We start from the raw sequence: 24,102 nt of genomic DNA, 5'->3' as shown, positions 1-24,102 counted from the left end.
CTCAAGAAATACTTCCACTTGTGACTGACTCTGCTCCACTTCTGCAGTAGCATGCATTTTGTGTATTTGTGAAATGCAGATCATCTATGAATTTGCAGCAGGTGTTATTATTTTGCAAAGCATTAGAAAAACAGCACATTTGTTGTCTTTTTAATGAAAGTCTTATGTGATTGCAGCTCATTTTTTATTTGCAGTTTATTGGGTCTTCTCAGCCATTTTTTTTCTTAATAGGGGCTTCTTGACCGCTACATATCATGTCAGACTCATGGTGGTGGTCTTCTCACAGTGGAAGGATGGACAGAAACTCCTGTGGATTTTTTCAGATCTGAAGCAGTTTGATTTTTTTTCCTCTCTCTCAAAGATGAAAGCTTAAATGACAATTATTGTTGTCAATAATTGTGCCTCAATACATGTATGTATCCAGTTAGATGTCCAGTGTTTCTGTCCAGTAGTGAAAAAATAAGGCATTGTGAGTCCACTGAGCTGCACTGAAATGAAATCAATGAATCAGACTATAGCGCTGAACATACCGTCACACACACACACACACACACACACACACACATATCAATCCAGCCATCGTCCCGCGCCGTTACAGTGCATTTCTCTATTATATAAACCTAGCATGCTTCTTTTCTGAACATAAGAACATAGAGTTGGCCTTAATTAGATGTAGCTGGATTATTATTACATCAAAGATACATCATTAATTCCCTCCAGCACAAAGAAGGCTTTATTTTATTATTGCTGCATTGTCCCAAATAATTAACACCGCCGAATGAAAGCCATAATTAAAATCCATCGCTGGATCATCAACATTCACAAAAAGCGAGCGCTGTACCCTCTGGTACCCTCCTGAAAACCAAGCGGAAAAGTTTCGGAGTTAATCCTGCAGAAAAAAGAAAAAAGAAAAAAAAGCTGCTCTGGCCAGGCTGCAGCGGGAGACGCCGCCTTAAAACCCAGAGCAAAGATTGTTCACTTGTCTGTCATGTGGTTTATCTTTCTCTTCTGTGGCTGAATAATTTACAAGATTAGAGTACACTGATTGCATTTTTAAGTATTTACCACACACTGGGGATGAAAAATTAGACTGCAAAGCTCCAGCGAAGCAAGCACAGTGCAGTTAACTCCTACTCTAAAACTATAACTATACAACTCTTTTTAGGGTAGCCACATACAGGATATATGAGAAAAAACCCTAAATGCATTTTTACCTCTAAATTAATTTGAATGTACTTTATTTAAATGTCACTATGGCCTGATTTAGACTATGATATAGACACTACTGTATTGCAATGACTGAAATTATACAGTATTTATTTACATCTTTTACAAGTATTTACATCATTTCCAGTGAAATTATGTAACAGTAATTCATATTTTAGCATCGGGAGCAGAAAGCAAACAAATCCAAATAAAAGATAACAACATATAAGCCTCGGAAACATCAAATTTCATTTTTTCAAAGAAACCTGCAGGGATATTTTTTCTAGTTCAGCCCTAGAAGTTGGTTTAGCATTTATTGCTTCACACCATCGAAAGAATCCCAAACACATTCAATGATGTTGAGGTCTGGACTCTGGGGTGGTCAGTCCAGTTCTAAGAACACCAGCAGCTTCCTGTTTGATTTGCAAATTTTCGTTTCTTTTCTCAGTAACAGCTTCTTGACAGCTGCACATCCTTTCAGACTCAGTGTTGTGTTGTCTTCTTGCAGTGGAAGGATGGAGTGAAGTGCCTGTAGATTTTTTCAGATCTGAAGTGAGAAGCACGTTCTGATTTTCTGATACTGATGGTGAAGGTTTTGGTGGTCTGCCAGGTCTTATGTGGTTGTTAGGTGTTGTACACTGTCAGAAAAAGGGTACACAGCAGGTAAAAAAAACATTACAACAGTGGTTTTAAGGTCCACTGTGCACTTTAAATATGTTTTTTTCCCAGGGCAAAAATATACATTTGCACCCTTTCATAACCTAATATTTTAAAATACCAGAGACAAGAAAGGGTGTGTGGAGTCAATGCAACTTACAAAAAACATATAATTTCAATGGAATATGGCACAATTGTGATCCATAACTAAAGGTACTGAAGACGTACCCTTAAGGGTACCACCCCAGTGACAGTCTAGTACCTTTTTTTCTTAGATTATATCTTTTAATCACTCTTAGAAAGTCCTGTTTTTCTTTACTTATTTTCCTTTAACTGTCTCTTTTCTTATGCATGTGAATTATATCTGATCTCCTCAGAAATACCTCCTGAAAGTGCTTAAGGGTTGTTTTGACTGGAAACTGCGTGTATGTGACTGGAATATTTTTATTATTATTGAATATTACACTTTCTGTTATATTACTGGGGATAATACAGCACACTGAATATATACAATTAGAATATGAATACATGTACATTGCTATTTAATTTATAGACTAGTCTTGGCTAATAGAATACTAATAGCAATACTGATACAGAATCTACATCATTCACAGTGAAAATTGGACAAATTAGACATTGAACAAATATATTTGAAAGTGGTATTAGTCTTTACTGAACTGCCATGTAATGTCACTTCTGCGACAAATCCACCCATCCATCCATCCATCCATCCATCCATCCATCCACCCACACATCCATCCATCCATTCATCCATCTATCCATCTATCTAATTAATTGAGTAATTATTAATACATTGAAAATGGCAGCTGCCCTTTACATTGTTTGACCATTAGTAGATATGGTCCAAAACAATATCTTAAATTACTTCCAATAAAAAAATTTTGTGCTCCTAAAATGTTATGATTTTTAACATTAACATTACTGGCTAGAAAATTAATGGCCTGTGGCCTACAGACAGCTTGTGCAGGTGGAGGTGGTCGTTTTCCACTAAGAACTAAGAATTTCGCATCTTGATAGAGAAAGTCCTATAATTGGGTCTGCAATGAGGCCAATGCAAAACATAGCAATGACCACTCATTTGATCTATGATTTATATATTTCCCCCAAACTGTCAATATTTTCACATAAAGACTGATTCTGGAGAGTAAATGTCAAGATTAAAAGTACTGACACCTTTGTCAATAATATCATCCTGCATTGTTGGATAGCAGTAGTTATGTGTGTGTAAAAACTGACTTGTAAAGTCCTTTTAGCTAGAGACAACAAGTTTACATGCAGTGAATGTATTCAAACCAATTTTGTTTTTCAAAGAAATCTAACAGAGCAAAAACATTTACCCACTAAGTGGTTAAGGTTAGGGTGAGATTTAAGGTTAAAGTTATTTTGTTACAGTATTTTTTGTAAGACTGAACATGTGTGGTAATGAACGTGTGTGTGTGTGTGTGTGTGTGTTTAAAATAAGCCCGCAGCATGTTGGAGTGAGAGAGACTGCGGGACCACTAGGGTACAGCAGCTCAGCGGCCCAGGCACTGCGAGGCGAACAGCTCATTTATCAAAATTGTTCTGCAAAAATGATTTATCTGTTCATCGTCCATGCACAGATGTCTTTAATGGGAGGCTATGCCCAAGAGGTGCTGTTGATTTTTGGGGGGAGCACAGCGGAGGTGGACAGAGGGGCACGGAGGCAGGATGGGGGAGTTAGTGGGAGGGGGGGGTAAAGGAACTACGAGAGGAGCGCTCCACCAAACAGAGGAGCGATGACGGAGGCTTGCAGTGTAGCTGCTTTTTCTGCAGGTGTGTTTTTGTGTATTTGTGTTTGTTTTCAGAACTTTTCAGGACAGAAACATTTGAAGAAATATAAATTTTATATATATTTATATATATATATTTATTTGTGATGTATAATACACATGGGACAATGTGTATGACTGCATGTCTTCATACTGTATAAAAACAAAGTTGTGTGTGTGCTGCCCCCTCCCTCCACTCTACATGTGACCTCTAGGGTCCCGTTTTTTCACAATCCATTTCCAGCGGGCCTGGCAGGCTGTGGCCCCACGTGGTGCAGGCCGTGTTTCAGGGAGGATGTGGGGGGAAGACGAGCTGTAACGCGCTCAATGGGGTGGAAAAAGAGACAGAGGGGCTGCATCGTGACATCTGCAGCCATTCAGGTCCTACCAGGTCCCCTACCTCGAGCCTAACCTGCCCACTTCTCCAGCCAAACACACCACTTTGCTGGGGACAAAGTGTTACAGGAATACCTCAGCTGAAGGGCTGTTTGTTTGATGTTTGGAAGACCTATTTAGGTCAATATATAATCATTTTCACATCCACATTAAAAACAGAGATGCCCTATTGCAGGATGTAGTATCGGTGACCAACACCACATTACCATAAAACAGAAAATGGCCTATAGTAAAGAGAAAAAGGCCCATCATAATTTTCCTTTATGTTAACTTGAACTTTCACTAGTGTTCAGTAGACTGCCTAGACTATGCATCTTGGTCAGAACATAAATAAAGAAAATAAATACAAAAAAAAAAATTATACACATAAACTGAATGACATGCTATAATAGCAGTGTTACAGTGATTGTTGCAGCTCTAATTTCAGCTCAAAGTGCTAACAAGGCTAATAACAAATTAGAAGATTACCATTAACTGTAATTCATGCACAATTAAGATTTTGAATTATTTGAGTTGGTCTAATGCAAATTGTGGCATATGTTGTGCCTTCAGCAGCATTTAGCAGTACATACATAATCACATCTGTGCTTTAAATAAACCTGGGCAATTAATATACTCATTTAACAAAACCCAAAACATCCCTGGCCAAGTTGCATGTTTTGACTACAGGTTAAATGGCATTTTCCTGCAAAGTTTGGAGCAAAATGTACATTTATTTGATGGGTTTTTAAAATATAACATGAAATATAAAATGTATAAAAGGTAAGGACATTTTTCCTTCCTGCGTAAAATATAAAATGTATAAAATATAAAATGTATATATTGTTATTATTATTATTATTATTATTATTATTATTATTATTATTATTATATATACACACACACACACACACACACACACACACACACACTGTTGTTGTAAGAAAACCTCATATCTCCAAAATGGTAATTTTACAGGAGAAGGAAAACTGCCCTTAAATTAAATAGAAGTAAATGGAGAAATATTTATTTCCAAGTAATTTTGGACCATTTCTGTTGGTCTGTTCATCTTGAAAATTTGGACTCAAGATAAAAGGCAACTGTCTTTTTCAAATGATGTCAAAAATGAAAATGAGGTTTTATCCCAACAGCAACTATATATGTTTATGTATTGACTTATATTAAAACTAAAGTATGTTTCTTCTGTAAAGTTATTAATTATTAAAAGTTATAGTTACAATTGTAGATCTGAGGTTTTGTTCTGACAGCAGCAACATATATATATATATATATATATATATATAATCTTAATTAATATTGAAATATTACTAGTACTATTACTATTACTGGACAAAGCTGCAGTGCCCAGCTTGTACTTGTCTATTTGTGTGTGAGTGAGTGGTGCTGGAGGGGTCAACCACATGCAAATATTTACATCTTGAACTTCCTCTTAAACTGAATGAGGATCATGTTTTGTATCTCTGGTCAGTGTGGTCAGTGTGAGTTTATTAACATCCTCGGTATCTGGTTAATGAAGCTGGTTTGGAGCGCTGCTGGGCAGAGCGGTGTTTCAGTGATGAGTGTGTGGCTTATACGATGATAAATCGGAAAGCCTGGCTCTGTGGACATCAGAAATACCAGCAGGGAGGGGGACGGAGAAGCAGGGGTTCATGGGTAAATGAGAGCGGAGTGGCTCCCTGGTGGGCAGAAGTGGAGTAAGGCATCGTGGGAAGTTGTGCGTGTGTGTGTGTGTGTGTGTGTGTGTGTGTGTTTGCGGAAATTGCAAGAAGGGCTGGCAGTGGGCTCTTGAAATGTCAAGCCCACACAGAGAGACCCTTCTCTCTGACAGAACACACAGTGAGTAAAACACACTGCAAACACTGGCCTTCACACACTCCCTCCCTCACACACACACACACACACACACACACACAGTCCAAACTCTTTAAACTGCTGGCTTATTAATCCTTAAGCTAGGGACGAATGGGGCTGTTGCAGAGTGTTATCTTCCTGGTCAGAAGGGAAAACTCACAAAAACAACATAAAAATGTCCCTCTTGACCAACTTTCGACCATTTTTTTAAGAGCTCTGAACATTACAAACAATCAGTTTAACAGCTTCCATTTGTTCATTTACAGTATTTTTTGAGTTCAGTTGTTTGTTAGCACATGTTGCCATTTTTTTAAGTTTAGGTTATGCATCCCTCCAGCCCACTCTCAGGACCCCAATTCCAAGAAAACCCTGAGTGATCACATGACATCTAGGCCTCCCGGTTCCACCTATCAGAGATCAGCTTCACCTGACTATTGATGTTTTTCACCTGTATATTTGATTATGTGGCTTTATCCAGTTAGCTTATAAGCCCAGGCTTTAGGCCTAGTTGGTTGCGAGGTATTGCTTCGTCTATAGAGCTACTAAGCATTCTTGTATGTGTTCTGATTCTTTGTGTATCTGACTCTTTGTTTGTATTTATCGACTTTGTCTTTTGCCTCTCCCCTTTTTTTCGATTTTGGTTGCCTGGACTCATATTTGTATATTGCTTGCTCATTCTGGGTCTGAGCTTCACCTGTTTTTTGACTTTGATTGAGGATTGTGGACAAACAAGTAAAGTCTTTTTTATGTTTTATTTTATTATTTTTTATTTTATTTACAGCACTTGGTAGACACTCTTATCCAGAGCGACTTACAAATTGATAATTTTTTACACAGGTAGGTGACGGCAGTGTTAGGAGTCTTGCCCAAGGACTCTTATTGGTATAGTGTAGGGAGCTTACCCAGGGGATTGAACTCCAGTTCTGCAGCATAGAAGGCAGAGGTGTTAACCACTCCACTATACCAACCACCTTTAAACTATGATGTCATGATGCTCCCACCTTCATGCTTCATATGTTCTGTTCTTGGGATCATGCAGGCAACCCTGACAGGGATGCTTAAGGTCTTTGCCATTGCAATTTATCATAGTTTCCATATGATATTTTTGTTGAAAAAGAATCTCTATATGATGTATTTGCACAATGCATGCTGGGTATTGTAGTGAAGGAGGAGTTATTCTGTAATTACTCTGGGCCCTATTGAAGAAATGAAAAAGTATCACAGCATCTCTCTCTCTTTTCTTTCTCTCTCTCTCTCTCCTTGGTGAGTGGTAATGACACTGAGCAGGCCTTAATGCACCTACCAAGACAGTGATTATCACCTGGCTAATCCTACAGTTCATTAGCCGCCGCTCTTAATAATTAAGTCAGAGAAGTGCTGAGGTCCAGGGAGACACGGCGTGCGCTAAAGCTCACATTAACAGTCACACTAGCGGAGGACTAAACAGGTGCCATCCGCCCCCAGGCTCCCTTCCTCATCTCTGCTGTACAGCGCAAGGTCGCTGGTCCAGGCCCAGGATGGGTCTCCCCCTCTCCACTGCACCGGTCAGCACCAGTTTCATGGCTTTATTGATCAACAGTGAGGCAGGATGCAGAGTTAATGACCACACAGCTTGTTTGCTTAATTGACCTTTATGTTGCAGGCAGGGAATTGAAGCGCTTTTTAAACGGTCCCTAATGTTCACTGAGGTTCTGTCACATAGAGGCGAGAGTTAGCCTTGAACTGCTGTCCAAAAGTTTGGAATCAATTGTTATATTGACCCTTAGAAGTATGGTTTGCTTTCATTAAGCCATACTATAATTTACTATTATGTCATTGCATGTTTGATTACATCTCAAATTATGTTGCATTCTGTATCAAATGGTTCAAAATTTTGGAATCAATATCTTCAATAATATAAAACTAATTTGGTTGCAGATAAATGTAAAAAAGGATTCTAATATGCTTATAATAATAATTCCTGTCCCACTAAGTCCTGTCCAACTTATACATTGTAGGAATTATTGTACATTTAAGCAACAGAAGGAATCACAGCTGTGATGTCATCATGATAACACTCAAACTTCTAGAGGGTTCTATTGCTTTTATATAACAGTTCTGCAAAATAAGGAAAAGAGTAAAGCAAATTAGCCCAAATATTGTAAACTGTGCTTTTATACTGGTATTTTCTTCTGACAGAAAGTAGTAAAGGCACTTTCTGTGAAAAGAGTCAATTTTATGCCTTAAAAACCTTAACGTTTTACTTTTTTCTTTGGTGTTTTTGACAAAGGATTATTCAAAGTAAGTCCTTAACTTTACCACCTCAGGCTGTCAAATCAGACACCATATAAGCTATTTTCACCATCAATGACTTACAGGGTTGAACATAGAGAAGATTTTGCCCATTATATGAGTATTAATGCAGCAACATAAAATATACAACACAGAGCAGAAGGTAAAGTTGAAAATTGTTTAACTCAAAATGTTTTCATTAAAATCTTGTTATAAGTCGTTTTCATTTTATTTTTTATTTACAATAGTTGAAGATTACTGTAACAGAGTTGCAAGTATATTAAAAGTAAAATAAACTAGAATTCAGAAGTGGTTAGCTTGACAGGGTGCACATGTTGCATGCTAACTACTAATAACCATATAGTTTATATTTAAAAAACATTCTTTTTTTCTAACCATAATTTGGTAACAGGATTGAATGGTCAAGCTGCAGCCAAATTAATTTTTGTGTGTAAACTGAGAAAATAGAATGTGAATATATCATAATAAATGGAAAGGTCCCGTTTTTTTATGAGGGGGAAAAAGATTTTAGTAACAGCGTTGCACACAAAATGTGGGACACAGGTAACATTACTTTTTTTGTTTTTGTTAACATTAAACTGCTGAGAAATGAACCAAATAACATTGTCATTCAGGTGGGCCCAAAATCACCAAATTAAAGATGGATACAGACATTTTAAGTGTTTTTTGTGATAATTTAAATGCTAATGCTGTCATGTGTATTTGATGTCATGATGGCTAACTAGAGTATATATGGCAGAAATGATCATGTAACATTAGCTTTCATAACATTAAACATTATGTAAAGTTAAATATGAAATATTATATTACTGAACAAAATCTGTCATGACAACTCATGCCAACATTTGAGATCTTTTATGACAATCATATGGCAAATATTACATAACAACATGGAATAGTCCATTACAGCTCTGGGGGGCGGTGCATTGAAATGACTGAAAACAACTGCTATTATGCATAACAGCTATTTTTAAAATATATATAAATTTCTGAAAAGGTTATGTAACTTGTTAACTGTCACCTCTTTTTGCCTGAAACAGCATACTCTGAGTAAAGGGAGCACTGTTCCCACATACTTTGGGCTACAATCATGATCTTGGTCTCATTTGAAAGATTGTATTGTGAGTCACTGACACAGACATACTGAGTCTAGAATGGAGGAGTTTATTTCCACCTGACTCATAGCTCTCTAAACTGCTCTCTGACTGTTGCTTTGTTATCAAGACCACATGTTTTGGATTATGATGTCTCCGTGGATAGCAGCAATGCTTTGGAGGTAAGGTCCCTCAGATTTGCTAGCGTTTGCTCATTTGGATTGTAACTGCTGTGAATGGATCATAAAATGGTTTGCAGGAATTGAATCCTGTGATTTCAAGCTTTTCAGGGGTACAGTAATCTAGATAAGGTTAACATCAACATGTGCAGTCTTTCTAATTTGTAGTTTCTTGGGGCCCTTAACTCAAGGGGGCCTTAGGCGGCTGCCTACCTTCACCTAATGCAAAGACCACCCCTTGCAGTTACTCCACATAGTTCACTGGCTCACCTACCTAACGTTATACATGACTAAGGCAACACCATCAATTTTTATTTTTATTTATAGATAACATTGCATATTTTCTATCTAGTTTACAGACAGATGTTCACCTTCTTTAAATCTATATCAACTGCCCATCCAGTCAGTAGCTACATGTCAGTCAGTAGCTACATGTAATGTAGACCTTCTCGACATCACTGCTGTCCAAAAGTGATTCCATTTTTCAGGGAAAAATCAAATATCTTAGTAACAATGTAAAACTGCATTAGTGCTCTATATTCTTATTCATACATTCTGCTGCTACTGTAATGTTTTCCCTACTGAGACAATGTCTGTTGGATTGACTATGAAAGTGTGAAAAGGCTCTATTATGTGCTGAGTAGAGTAAATCGATATTTGCCAACTGCTTGGTGGAATGATACAATTGAAACATGACATGGATAGAGCACTTCTCAACAGTCAGATTGTGCCATCAGCACTGTTAACAACAAAGGTTGTCAATGAGACAAGTGATTCCAAACTGAAAGGTAGTGAGCATTTATGCTTTTAAAGAAGACTCACAACTTGTACACAAGTGGTTGTGCTTTATTAAAGGCTGTATTTGGCCCCAGCCACTCCATACAGAATGCAAGGCTTTAGGCTAACAGCTAGTTCTAGTATTAGCTCACGTATGCACTCACTCGCATTCAAGCTCCGACTGACTAGTTCTTCCTGTTGTACAGGCATGGACACAGAGCAAACCAGGCTAACGCCGCCTTCACAATAAGTCTTTGTCAGAGTAAAACCCAAAGAATAACTGCTATAGCACAAATAACCCAGAATAAACATGTACACATTTCTCAAAGTGTTAATGCAACAAAACTGGTTTCACTGGTTTTAACTCTCAACAGCTGAAACAAAGAGATGAAAGATGCAGTGGTGGCATTGAGGGAACCCACATTCAGGCACTGACATAGTAGAATCATGTCTTAGCTTACAAAAGTCATTGCACTGGTGATGAATTGAAACACACTGTAAATAAGCTGAACATTTTCGGCTGTATTTCCTGTCCAGCCAGTTATTACTGTGGTCTGGCTAGGTTGATATACCTGAGGGCACACGCACATACAGACACTAGCAGACTCTCTGAGGACAGTGTGTGGTCATGAATAATACAGGATAAGAATTTGACCAGTGGCCTGTGGCAGACTGTGTGTATGCGTGCTGGGGAAAAACACCTTTATTCTGTCCTGCATTACCACAGCCGATCGTCATAAAGAACACGGCTTGGACTAGACATCATAAAGTGTGCACAAAGCCAGCGTGTTCCTCGCTGCATGAGAGCTTCAGGGAGGAAATACCCCGCGCTGCTTTCGTCTGCTTCGGTCTCAGAGTCTCTGATTTCTTTGTGCGCTTGATGTACTCTTTGTATTAGTGCTTGTTTCTGTTGAATAGCGTATTTATTTTAGACTGTAAAAAATAAACAAAGCAGTTTGAGTTTACATAAAAGAACAAACACAAAAAAAATTGCTTTGTTTATTAGTTGAAGCGGAAGTTTTTACTGGATTTTTCTCAAATATTTCATCCAAATTTAACCGCTGAAATGGCCATTTCCCTAATTTTTATTACACACTATTATAACCTAAGAATAGCTCAACCAGTTTGCATTGAAGTCCCTGTAGTTACCCAGTGATAAGGTGTAGTATGTAATAAGCCTGGGATTTTAAGGCGTTAGTCATTGCTATTTACCTCCTACATACTATGACTTCCCCTATCAAAGTTGGGGGTGTCACTAGGGCTATGTTTACACAGCAGGTAAAAGTAATTTTTCTCACCAAATCAGATTTTTTTAGGCTGTTCAAAGTATCTTTTTAGTGTGACCTATAGCTGTTGTCGGAGGAAAACTTTGTATCTCCAAAATGGTAACTTTACAGGAGGAGGAAAAAACCTACTTTACTTTCAATGCACGTCAATGGAACCAGACTTTTTTCCAAGTCATTTAAGGTTATTTCTTTTAGTCCATTCATCATAAAATTTACACACAATGTAAAGGACAACAGGCATTTTCAAGTTAAGTCAAAAACTGAAAAACGTCAAAAATGGAGATACAAGGTTTGCTTCTGACAACAGCGATTATTTATCTAGTCTGAACAGATCAAGCTCTTAAACTGACCAGCACTTGCTAAAGAATAATGCTTTACAAGGAACGCTAATCCAGAGGTAAACAAGCATGATGGAGTCAACAGTAACAGCCTCTAACCTAAAGGTAATGCGCATGTTTATGTGCAGCGGAGGTTTCAGTTTCATTTTCGCCAGCATTATGGCAGTTATCAAGAAGTTCCAGTGGTTGACAGCTGGGCTCATCACCCAAAAAGTGTTTGTGCTTGCTGTAAAAAAGGCACATTATTTGGCCACAGCCACTTTTTAGGTTCGCATCCTTGGTTTCTTTAAACTTTTCAGACTTTTAACCTTTCTTTGATGCTGGAACTACATTCTCCTATGGCTGCATTTGGCTATTTCATTTGGCTATTTCTCTTTAAACATGGTTGCAGTAAGTGCTTCCTAATTGTGTTTATGCCGAAACATCCCCCCAAATGTTTGAGACCTGTTACCTCCCTATTCCGCCACTGAAACCCTGCCTCAGTGTTGTTATTCATCCTTCCTTCTAGGCTGCACAAAATTATGATGAATATTGATTTGGATAGATGTAAACGTAGTATGAACTCCAATCTGGCTATTCAGACTAAGTCTTTAAGATGGCTTGACAAAGTCTGTGCCATGATGTCGCTAGGCCATTGCTGTTGTACCCCAGGTGGTTGCTAAGGTGTTGCTATGTTATCCCAGGTGGTTGTTAAAATGTTGCTAGGTCATTGTAATGGAATCCCAGGTGGTTGCTAAGGTTTTGCCTGCCTGTTGTTTTTGGTATCCCAAGTAGATGCTAAAGTGTAGCTAAACTGTTGCCATGGTATCCAGGGAGTTGTTATGATTTTGCTCTGACATTGTTCTGAAATCCCAGGTGGTGGCTAAGGTGTTGCTAGGCCATTGCTAAGTTATCCCAGGTTGTTGCTAAGGTGTTGCTAGGCTGCTACTATGTTATCCCAGGTGGTTGTTAAAATGTTGCTAAGCCATTGCAATGGAATACCAGGTGGTTACCAAGGTTTTGCCTGGGTGTTGTTATTGTATCCCAAGTAGTTGCTAAGGTGTTGCTAAACTGTTGCTATGATATCCAGGGAGTTGTTATGGTTTTACTAGGTCATTGTTATGAAATCCCAGGTGATGGCTAAGCTGTTGCTAGGCCATTGCTAAGTTATCCCAGGTAGTTGCTAAGGTGTTACTAGGCTGTTGCTATGTTAACCCAGGTGCTAAAGTGTTACTAGGCCATTGCTATAGTATAAACTGGATGCTAAGGTGATGGTAAGCCATACTATAGTATTTCAGTTGGTTGCTAATATCTGTGTATAAAAGAGTGTCAGTATGTATAGAAGTCTGTAGGTTATGTCTACAAAAGTCAGAGTGAGAGATATCCTTTGTGGCATCATTTGTGGCAGCTAGATTTGAATTTTCTTACTATCCCACCATTAATTTTCTAGGGAAAAAAAAAAATGTTTGAATAAATGCTGTACAAAAAGCATATGTGTGATTGACCCAAAAGCACAAGCACTGTGGGATCTATGATCCAGCAAAGTTTTGTGGTTTTGGCTCAAAAACGACCTTTGAAAACAATACAAAAATAGTGTAGAATAACAAAACGAAGAAAAGTAGGCTGGCTTCATTGAGTCAACTTAAAAATGTAAGTCAGGGGAACTTCTAAATACATTAAGAAAGTACATCAAAGTAAAGACTAAAGGCCAACACTTGGGCTTGGGATTTACAGGTGGGCCAAATTTTAAATAATAATAATAAAGAAAAAAAAATAAATAAACGAAGCATAACTATGATCAAGGCATTGGCAAATTACAGTTGCTTGTTGAAAAGAACACATACAACTTGCCACTCATGACAATATTAAAAACAAACAACTCATATCTCTTGCTTTGCACACAAGTGCAATAATAACCAATTCATTTCTAGCATTCTTTGTGTCTTGAGCATTCTGTGCTAGTGAGCTGGTTTTGATTGTGACACACTTAGAGTTTTAACTGTACACTCTCAGAAATAAAGGTACTAAACTGTCACTGGGGCAGTACCCCTCTTGTAACTGGGGTGGTACCCTCAAGGGTACATCTCTTCCCTGTTTAGTCAGGGAACATAACTGTACCATAATCCATTGCAATTATATCTAAATTGTACTGACTCCACACACTCCATCTTGTCTGCAGGCTTTTTGTCTTAATGTTCTATTTTAAAACAGGTTATGAAAAGATATAAATATGTACTTTCCACCTGGGAAACTCATTTAAGGAACACAATTGGATCTTTAAACCACTGTTGTACATTTGAGGGAACATTTACGTTGTTTGTACCTTGATAAACACAAAATGTATCTGCACAGAACCTTTATTTCTAACAGTGTAGTTTATCTACTCCTGTGGAGTGCTTGGCTATTTTCATTTTTAAAACAAGCCGTGTTCATACACTTCCATTCCTTAAATCCACGTAACATATCTTCCCGTACAGTTTCCATGTATATCAGTGCTAATGCATGACTCCATAAACCAGGTTTGTCCAGTCATATCTGCAAAGGGCCAGTGTGGCTGCAGGTTTTCATTCCAACAAAGCAGGAGCCCACATGATCTTTCGTTTGAAGACTGACCAATTGATTAAACAAGTAGAATCAGTTGTGCTCCAGCTTGTTTGGAATGAAAACCTGCAGCCATACGGAGATTGGACACCCCTGCCATGAATTCATACTTCTATTTTGGGAAAATGTACCTGGGTAATTGAGAGTGTGCTGGTGGTGACAGTTAGGAAACGCATCAGTGATGCATTTACTGCTTAAACTGGGATTTTGGTCAGTGTCAAACATGGAATTCTGAATATGTCATATACTTAGCGAGGACATTTTTATTTGTGTTTTGATTGGGCTTACGCAGGTCTGATAATTAGCCGCCAAGTTGACTAAGCCATGCTTTGACCGTTTTTTTTTTTCCATCCCAGTTAACCTTGAGCCTTCATTTCATGTAACTCACCATGCTAATGCCACATATCATTGATTTCCTCCATTTGAAATATGGAAAATTCTGCTTATTGCAGCTTTGGCCTAAGATGAACTATGCCGCTCATTAGCGTTCATCGCCAGTTTGCAGTCTATCTCCTCTTCCTCTGATTCGCTCTGGGCTGGCTGAGCTGATTCCTCCACTCTTTATTTTTAATGGAGACATGTTGCCATGATTTATTCAAATGACAAACCTCGGTTTTCTCTCTCTTTTTTATGTCGGAGGTATTAGTCATTGGGTGCTAATGTCAGATTACCTCGCTAGCCATTCAGCCTGTGATAAATGACTGAGACAGGCAGTAAAAAATAGATCAAAACCGCCGGGACGAGCGAAAGGGGGGGAGGAGAGGGGGGTGAGAAAAAGAGGAAAGAGCTGAAGGGCCGGTAAATCATTTTACTGAAACGCCCAACAGGGCTGGAAAATGCCACACATTATTCCACTGCCACGGCTAATCAAAGCACACCCGGTGATTAGAGCGAGAGAGGGAGAGAGAGAGGATCGCACGCTCACTCACTTCTTCCGACCTTAACGAGTCATTATCACTCCGAACTGAGGTAACACGCACTCATACGCTGGCGCTGGGTGAAATATGGTGTTCATCAGAGCAGGTGCCACCAGGCCATGTAACTGACTGCAGTGTTTGACTTAAATGGATGTCATGTTAGTGATTCATTTTGCAAGTCGGTCAGAAACGCTGGCCCTTTTTCTCTGTCAGAAACAATCATCGCTCCACTTGCACTGCAATTACAAGCTGTTCTGTGGGTTTCTACTGACTTGGTAGCACTTTATTAAGCTTGTAGATGCTCTGCGGAGAAATACTCCAGCCTTTTTCAGCTTCATCTCTATCTGTCACATCTATGGCATGCAGACAACAATTTCAATCCATTTCGCCATACTTAGAAGTACAGAAAAGCCATTGACTCAATACATATTTGCAATAAACCTCAATAAGCAGTTGCTTTAGAAGCCATAGTTGACTATATGCCAGAGATGTAGTGGTTACAGTACATAAACATGAGAGATCTTTTTTTTTTAATTGATTTGATTTCCACTCAAAACAGCCATTAAGTACAAATTATTCATTTTTCAGCATCAAGAAAAGCAGAAGACATATTTAAAGTAAATTACACAGATGCTGCAACAAATTGTTCAGTATTTATTGTGTCCACCCTTTTCCTTATGTTACATCTTGCATTGGTTTGGTGAGACTTGCTTTCAGTTTTTCAAAGAAATGATATTGAAATGATATTTTTCCACTCCTCCAAAGTTCAGTCTTAGAAGTTCATTGCATTTTCTACTTTTCACGATCCAAACGATCCCAAGTACACATTTAGACTAATCAGTCCGTAAAACTTCACTCCACATCTCAGATATCCAGTTTCTAGTGCACGTTTTTGTTCTCAGTAAGAGCTTCTTGACAGCTACACATCCTTTCAGACCCATGGTGTTGAGTTGTCCTCTCACAGTGGAAGGATGGACAGAAACACCTGTGGACTTTTTCAGATTTAAAGCAAGAGTGGAGCTTGATTTTCTCCTCTCTCTGAAAGATGAAAGTACTGTTTAAGTGATTACGACTGGTGGTCTACAATCTTAACCCCTTACCAAGCCATGGGCCCACCGCCCGCCCAAAGTTTTATTATACACTTCTATAACCTGAGAAAAGTTCTATTAGTTTGCATTGAAGTCCTTGTGATTACTGAATTATAAGCCTTAGTATGTAAAAAGCCTAAAATATTAGGGGTTAAAAAAAGGGGTTCTTTAAGGGTTCTTAAGTAAATATAGTCTCTATATAGATTCCTGAACACTCATGAGAATCATTTGCATGCTTAAAGAGTTCTTTGCATCCCGAAATCGTTCTTCAGAGTGATGGAAAACATTGTAACAATAGCAAAACTATTTTTGGTGCTATATAGAGCCCTTTTCAAAAAGGTTCTATATAGAACCATATACAGCACATTCTTCATCAATCTGAAGAAATGGTTCTGAGTGTTCATGGTTCTATATAGAACCATTGTTTTTTACTTAAGAACCATCTTTTTTAGGAGTGTACCAGGTCTTGCATGGTTGGGAACATGTTCTGGGAGGAAACTGTTGTTGTTGTTGTTGTTGTTGTTGTTGATTACTCACAATAATAAATGAAATATAACTTTGATCAACATGAATCTGTGACCTTACAATAAGTCAGTTTGATTGTGATTCTTTAGGACATTATTCAATGACATATGAAATCCCAAATTTTAAATTTCTGCGTGATTGGTTTGAATTTTTTAATATAATTCAAAATTAGTTTTAGAAATGCGTTGAATGTAAGTGTGACACAAAATACAGATTTTTTACAATTGTGTTTTAAAGTTTAATGTTACTGATTATTATAGTTTATTCTAACTATCAAAAAGGTTAATTTGAATGCATATTAATACCTCTAGTGTTTACTATTAAAACTGTTTACTATTTTCTGTACATTATGGTTTGTTTTCCTTGCGAGTGAAAAACTTATATATATATATATATATATATATATATATATATATATATATATATATGGACTCTTCAAGTTTTAAGCCTCCTGCATTTTTTAACCTGATCTCTTTCTTTAGCACACAGTCAACTACCACTAAGAAAAAATAGTTTGAGATAGACTTTAAATAGAAGCCAATGGGCACTTATTTCAGCACCTACCCACTGACTTCCATTATAAGTGTGTCTTGCATCAGGATAGAGATTAGCTTAAGAAACAGCAGCATATTCTTTTAACCTTGATTATTTCCCCTTATCTAAATCTAATAATCATTTTAAATCTGACCTTCACCTCAACCCAGAATGTAATTCTGTGAACCTCAACACTACTGAGAAGTACCAAAAAGTTCAAAAAGAAATTCTGCATAACTAAATGGCAGGGGTCGGCGACATGCGGCTCATTTACTGCCCTGTTGCAGCTCGACAGCAGAATTAGATTTTTAGATAAAAATAAAATAATCCTCTTTTGCAGTTAAATAAAGCTCAGCTGACTGTTTTAACACAGTTGTAACAGTAAATGGTCTTAAACACTGAAGTTAAAGTATGACTGCTAATTCAACCCTAAAGTTTGGCGCTGGTCACATAGCAACGCAGACAACAATCTCGCCTAGCTAGTAGGTAATTAAAAAGCAAAGAGAAGGATTAAAGATGAACATCAATACTTTAGAGACAAATGGACTTATTTGCATTCATAAGCACTTGAGCTGGTTTCCTGATACGTTTAATCTGCAACGAGAAAATGTCGAACACTAAAAGTTGCAAGGCTGAAGTCAGCTTCTCATTCGCATGCTTCTTGTTCAAAAATTAGAACAAGAAGATGGTGAATGAGAAGCTGAATTGAGTCTTGTAGAAAGCCAAACATTGTTAGACATTTTACAAGAAACTGTTCTACTTTTGAGGAAAAGTTTCCTGCCAAAGATGCGAGAAAAGCAGCTATAGTTGAGCTAAAGCTTAAAGCAGAGCAAAGTAAGTTTGGGTTTTTGTTTATATCTACACCAGGATATTAGCTGGCACACATCAAAACATATTTTCAGACAAAATGGTACAATGTTACTTCAACAAAATGGACCTAAAATGTTGTGGCAATCAAGATGGTTTGACTTTTGCTGGAAGGACAAAATAGCTCTTCTTAACATTTGGTTTGCCGACCCCTGGTTTGAGATATACATAAAGTCATTCAGCGTGATGAAATGCTCTGTTCTAGAGAAGCTTGCTAAGTCAGAATCATTCACAGTGGTGTTGACCAGACATTTAAAGAGCTGAATGCTCCATTTGGCTTAAAATATGTTTTTAAAAGATACTTTTATGGTGGAGAGAAGCATACAAGGCGTTAGAAGGCAAAATAGTACAGGATGAAATCTTCTTTTTATGGTTTTACCACCATTCTATCATTATCAACAGTGTATATAAAAACTTAGAAGACACATAGTTTTACTGGTCATTTTGGATGGCAATAAAATGTATATATGTCTGAACATTGCAACATCATATTCCCAATCTCTACAAGTATCTCTACAAAGAACTATTTCACATCAATTAAGCAGAAATATTGACAAACTGATATAATACCCCATATTAGGACCACCCAAAGTAAGTGAGACCCACTTCTATCTTGGTGTGCATTCAATGGTCACTCCTATGGCCACTTTTACAGATTACAAATGGAGAATACGTAGTGCTACTTTGTAGGGTAGTTTATTATTGCATGTTACAGAAACATGAGATGTTAATGAAAAGCAGCGCTGTCACTAAGCATGGGCGGTGAATATCACCCAGGGCGTTGCACCTTGTCTTTTGAGCAGCGAGACTGGCTCAGAATTTGCAATCCCTCATGCAGCAATTAGCATCACGTAAGCAGATGAAGTTGTCTTAGCTTTCAGCAAGTCCGCCTTCCCCCCACCTCGAAGGCCAACAGCTAAGAAATAATCACTCCCCTGCCCTTCTGCATGTAATTCGCTCCACGCCGAGTTCATAAAAAAGTCAGCACTTCTCCGAGCCTCCTGTTTACCATCCCGAGACACCCAAACGGGTGAGAGGGATAGAGGGAGGAGAGTGAGAGGCAGAGACAGAGAGGGGGGAAAACACAGCCATGCATTATTTAATTTGTTGTGTGCTTGACTGACTGCAGTGCTGTCTTTCTTTGGTGCCAGCTCTTTATATGCTGGACCAAACAGCCCAAGCAACTTTAGGGTTTCTGCAGCCTCTAGGCCTCTAACGCCTGCACGTGATTAGCAGGGTTAGCAGAGCATGCTAATCAGATAACGTGAGAATATTTGGGGGGGGGTTATTATGACAACACCTAATGTCATCAAAAACCTATGCCACTTGGTATAGGTGTTGTGTCAACATGTGTATTCGCTTATGTAATTGTCAAGTAGCCTTAAGAAATTGACCTATGGAAATGTGGACATTTATAACTCTGTTTTGAAGTATCAGTCCCAAGTAATGACACTTATATTATCTAAGAACACCAGATGTCAACATGAGATGTGTCCAAAACTTCAAAACTAATAGGTTTAATAAGGGTGCACACTCCGGCGGCAATATTCAGCATTGCCCCAGCATGCCACTCACAGAATTTTGGCATTACTTTGTTAAAATAAACCTAGAAACAGCCACAAAAAGCCATAGTAGATGACACAGAATGGCTATATTTCTATAGTCTTTATGATAAACAGACAACTGCTTTGCATCTTTTGTCTTACAGTTTCTCATCTCATATATTTTAGCTCAAAAATGTTAGTTAGCTGATATCAAATGATACAAATGCATAAATGAAGTTTTATTCCATTAAACATAAACCAGTAAAGTATAAAAGTTCACTTGAGCTTGATATTTTTTGGTGTTCTCACTGAAATGTATTCTATGTAGTGTAGCTGCAGTTTGTACTGTATCTGCTGTGCTGCACTGTTTAGTGTGCAGTGGCCTTAATCGCTTTGCGATCTGTACAATAAAACTGTTTGAAAGATTTGTGGTATTTTCTTGTGATTGTAGCAGCAGCAGTAGCTGTTCCACTTCTCTACTCATTATTACTATGGTACCTTTGGGGCCACAGCAACCACCTTAGCACCTTAGCATCTTAGCACCCTAGCAATCAACTGGGATACCTTGGTAACCACCTAGCAACACCTTAGCAACCACCTGGCACACCATAGCCAACTACTTGCAACACCCTAGCGACTACGTGGAACACCATTTTAGCCGCCTGAGAATTGCTTAAGCTGCTCAATCTCTCCTATTTCTTCAGGAAATACATTTTCTGAGTTATTTCTATTATTAAAATAATAGTCATGATTGTCATGAAAAATTATTAATCGCTATAATTAATATAATAGTCATAATTAATGAAGTTCCGCAGTATAACTCTCAAGAGATTGTGTTTGTAGTACCATTCATTTATTCATTTCAACAAAAAGTAAATTTAAAGGCAATGTAAAGACAAAGATGACAAATTGATTGAGTCCATCTCTCTCTCTCTCTCTCTCTCTCTCTCTCTCTCTCTCTCTCTCTCTCTCTCTCTCTCTCTCTCTCTGTCTGTCTCTCTCTCTCTGTCTCTCTCTTTTCTTCCTTTTTTGTCCTTGGATACCACCAGCAGACACCCAGTGCAGCTGAAGGGTGGAATTAGTATTCATTTTTCCTCGCCCATCGATTACCCGCTAGGAACAGGCCACGTTGACAGCAGCCCAGAGCCCTGGAGGGCAGTGCCTCCAAAATAAATAAATAAATAAATAAAAAAGCAACAAAGGAAGAAAAGCATCACAAAGACAAGCTCAGAGCTGCTATTTTGGACAGAGTGAGTTGAAAATGTGTTTTCTGTTTATGTGCTTATAGGTTCACCGTGGTAAGGCCCAAACCTACCACGTCATAACACAGTGCTGCTCTGATTCACCAGTACTTATCATCATGGGCCCAACTTTGGGTGGAAAACTGGAGGGGTTGAATAGGACCTTCTTGAGGGGAGGTAGGGAGGTTTAAAAACATATAACAATCTAATCTAGTCAATTATTTTTATTTTAGTGGCAAGTAGTACATATGAATGCTTTTATAAATGTATTACTAAAATGTCTAATTCTATTTTTCAAGTTTGTGCTACTGATAACAACATAAAAGTGAAATGAGTGTAAGGAGCACAATTAATAAAAAGATTTCTAAGCACTGCTGTCTCATTTTTTGCCTCATTCGCTGCTTATAATAAAGCTGTTTTCAGCCCATGTCTGTCAACTTCAGGTTTTTGTGTTTCCCTCCTTTCTTTTTTGATGCCTGCCATGATATTTGAACATAAACCCAGGTCTAACATCATCCCTGTTCCCTAATCATTTAATACCTGGAAGCATATCACATGAACTATTAGTAAGTGGACCAGTGGTGCAGTATTGTATGGATAAGATAAGATAATAATGTTAAGCAACTTAGACAGTTAGCCATCAGTCAAATGTGGCCTCAAAACTAAACCTAATATCTTGCCATTCGTGCCTCCCCTGATTCTTCTATGAACCGGATAACTATTACATATATACACTGATCAGGCATAACATTATGACCACCTCCTTGTTTCTATGCTCATTGTCCATTTTATCAGCTCCACTTACTATATAGGTGCACTTTGTAGTTCTACAATTACAGACTGTAGTCTATCTGTTTCTCTGCATACTTTGTTAGCCCCCTTTTACTCTGTTCTTCAGTGGTCAGGACCCCCCATGGACCCTCAGAGCAGGTACTATTTGGGTGGTGAATCATTCTCAGCACTGCAGTAACACTGATGTGGTAGTGGTGTGTTAGTGGGTGTTGCGCTGGTACGAGTGGATCAGACACAGCAGTGCTGCTGGAGTTTTTAAACACCTCAGTGTCACTGCTGGACTGAGAATAGTCCACCAACCAAAAATATCCAGCCACAGCGTCCTGTGGGCAGTGACCACTGATGAAGGACTAGAAGATGACCAACACAAACTGTGCAGCAGCAGATGAGCTCTCGTCTTCAAGATGGACTGACAAGGTAGGAGTGTCCAATAGAGTGGACAGTGAGCACTGCTGTGTCTGATCCACTTGCACCAGCACAACACACACTAACACACCACCAAATAATTACATCATACCTAATTATTGAGGGTGTTACATGGCCAGCGTATAGGTATTAGAGTTATAGCCCACCATCACCATGGAAATTACACCTATGCTTATTATTTATTAGATCAGTTTAATGCTAGTAACTATCACACCAGTAGTCCATCAGGATTCATGTCAGTTGTACCTTAGTTATATCAGGGATATTACAGAACTATTACTATAACATGTCATGATTATGCCATGCTTATGTCAGGTTAATGTGATGTTAAGCACTGATAATGTCAGACGTTAAGCCATGCTTATATCAAGGTTATGCTATGGTGATGCCATGCTTATATCGAGGTTATGTGGTATTATGCACAGTTATATCAGAAGCAATGTCAGGCTTTTGTCAAGGTTATATTGCTATGTCAGGTCTATGGCATTCATATGTAAGGGGTTATGTCAGAAGTAATGTTATGGGTTCATGTTTTGCTCGCTCTGCTTTGCTGTTCATTATGTTCTAGATATTTATAAGCATTTCTGATGTCTGTAAAAGTTCAATATACCTCCCTCTAACATGATTTAAATCAAATATGACCTTCCTTGTCTTATGACTATGGCTATATTTTGAAACTAAACAGCTTTCTCTGTAATGAAGAAAACAAAAATCCTTTTCTTCTAACTAAGCAAATCAATAATGCATTTCTTGGATTGTGTGACTTCGCATAATTGATATAATGTTGTCAGATTTCCTGTGAAATGTGCCTCTATTTTGTGTTGAATTATTGAACTGTTCCAGAATATTCCCTGATGATCAAAAAGGAAGTATTCAGGACATGATTTACGATTGTAAATTGTGGTATTCAAAAACTCACAATGGATTGCACAAAAAAAAAAAAAAACACTCAAAAATGGTCAGAGGAACATCTGGAAAAGCTATTGAAATCTAAGCCAAATTCTTGTCCTGGGAGTAAAGTAAAAGCAGTGCTGAATTTGAACTAGCTGCACCCTGGAGATTACAAACTATTTTCCCCTGTCAGCCAGGGCGTGGAGCCCCTCGTCCCGTGGGCCCACGACCCCAGACGAACCCTGGCCCGAGTTCCCTTCCCTGCTGGAGACGCATTTGCACTGTACTAAAACAAGACATATTTGTATTTGATATTAAACTAGCATCAAATGTGACATAAATCACGAAGCAAGCGGCCTTCACATTTGAAACATTTTTTCCGCTGCGATGCGCCCTCAGAAAAGACGAGAAAACAATATGGTTTCAGCGGCCGTCCGTGCGTTAGGCGCAGAGAGAGAGGGGGTGGACGGAGAGAGAAAAAGAGAAAGGGGAAGGGGAAGCCCACCTGCAGGACTTGCAGGGCTGCCGCTGCCAAAAGGCCCACACAGTGATCCCTACGGATCTTCCCTGAGAATACATGAGAATGAGCTGAACTGTTTCCAGAGACACTAATGATCTCTCTCTCTCTCTTTCTTTCTCTCTCTCTCTCTCTCTCTCTCTCTCTCTCTGTATTTATCTTCCTTCTCTTCTCTTTTCTTCTGTTCTCTTCTCTTCTCCTCTTCTATGGTTATTGGAACCCAGGATGCTATGCATCACACTCGGGAAGATGCGAAACAAAATTCCATTGTACAATGACAAACAGCAGTCCAT

This window comes from Colossoma macropomum, unplaced genomic scaffold (genome assembly GCF_904425465.1).
Source record: "Colossoma macropomum unplaced genomic scaffold, Colossoma_macropomum, whole genome shotgun sequence".
Taxonomy (NCBI): domain Eukaryota; kingdom Metazoa; phylum Chordata; class Actinopteri; order Characiformes; family Serrasalmidae; genus Colossoma; species Colossoma macropomum.
Note: the sequence above shows the minus strand (reverse complement) of the source record.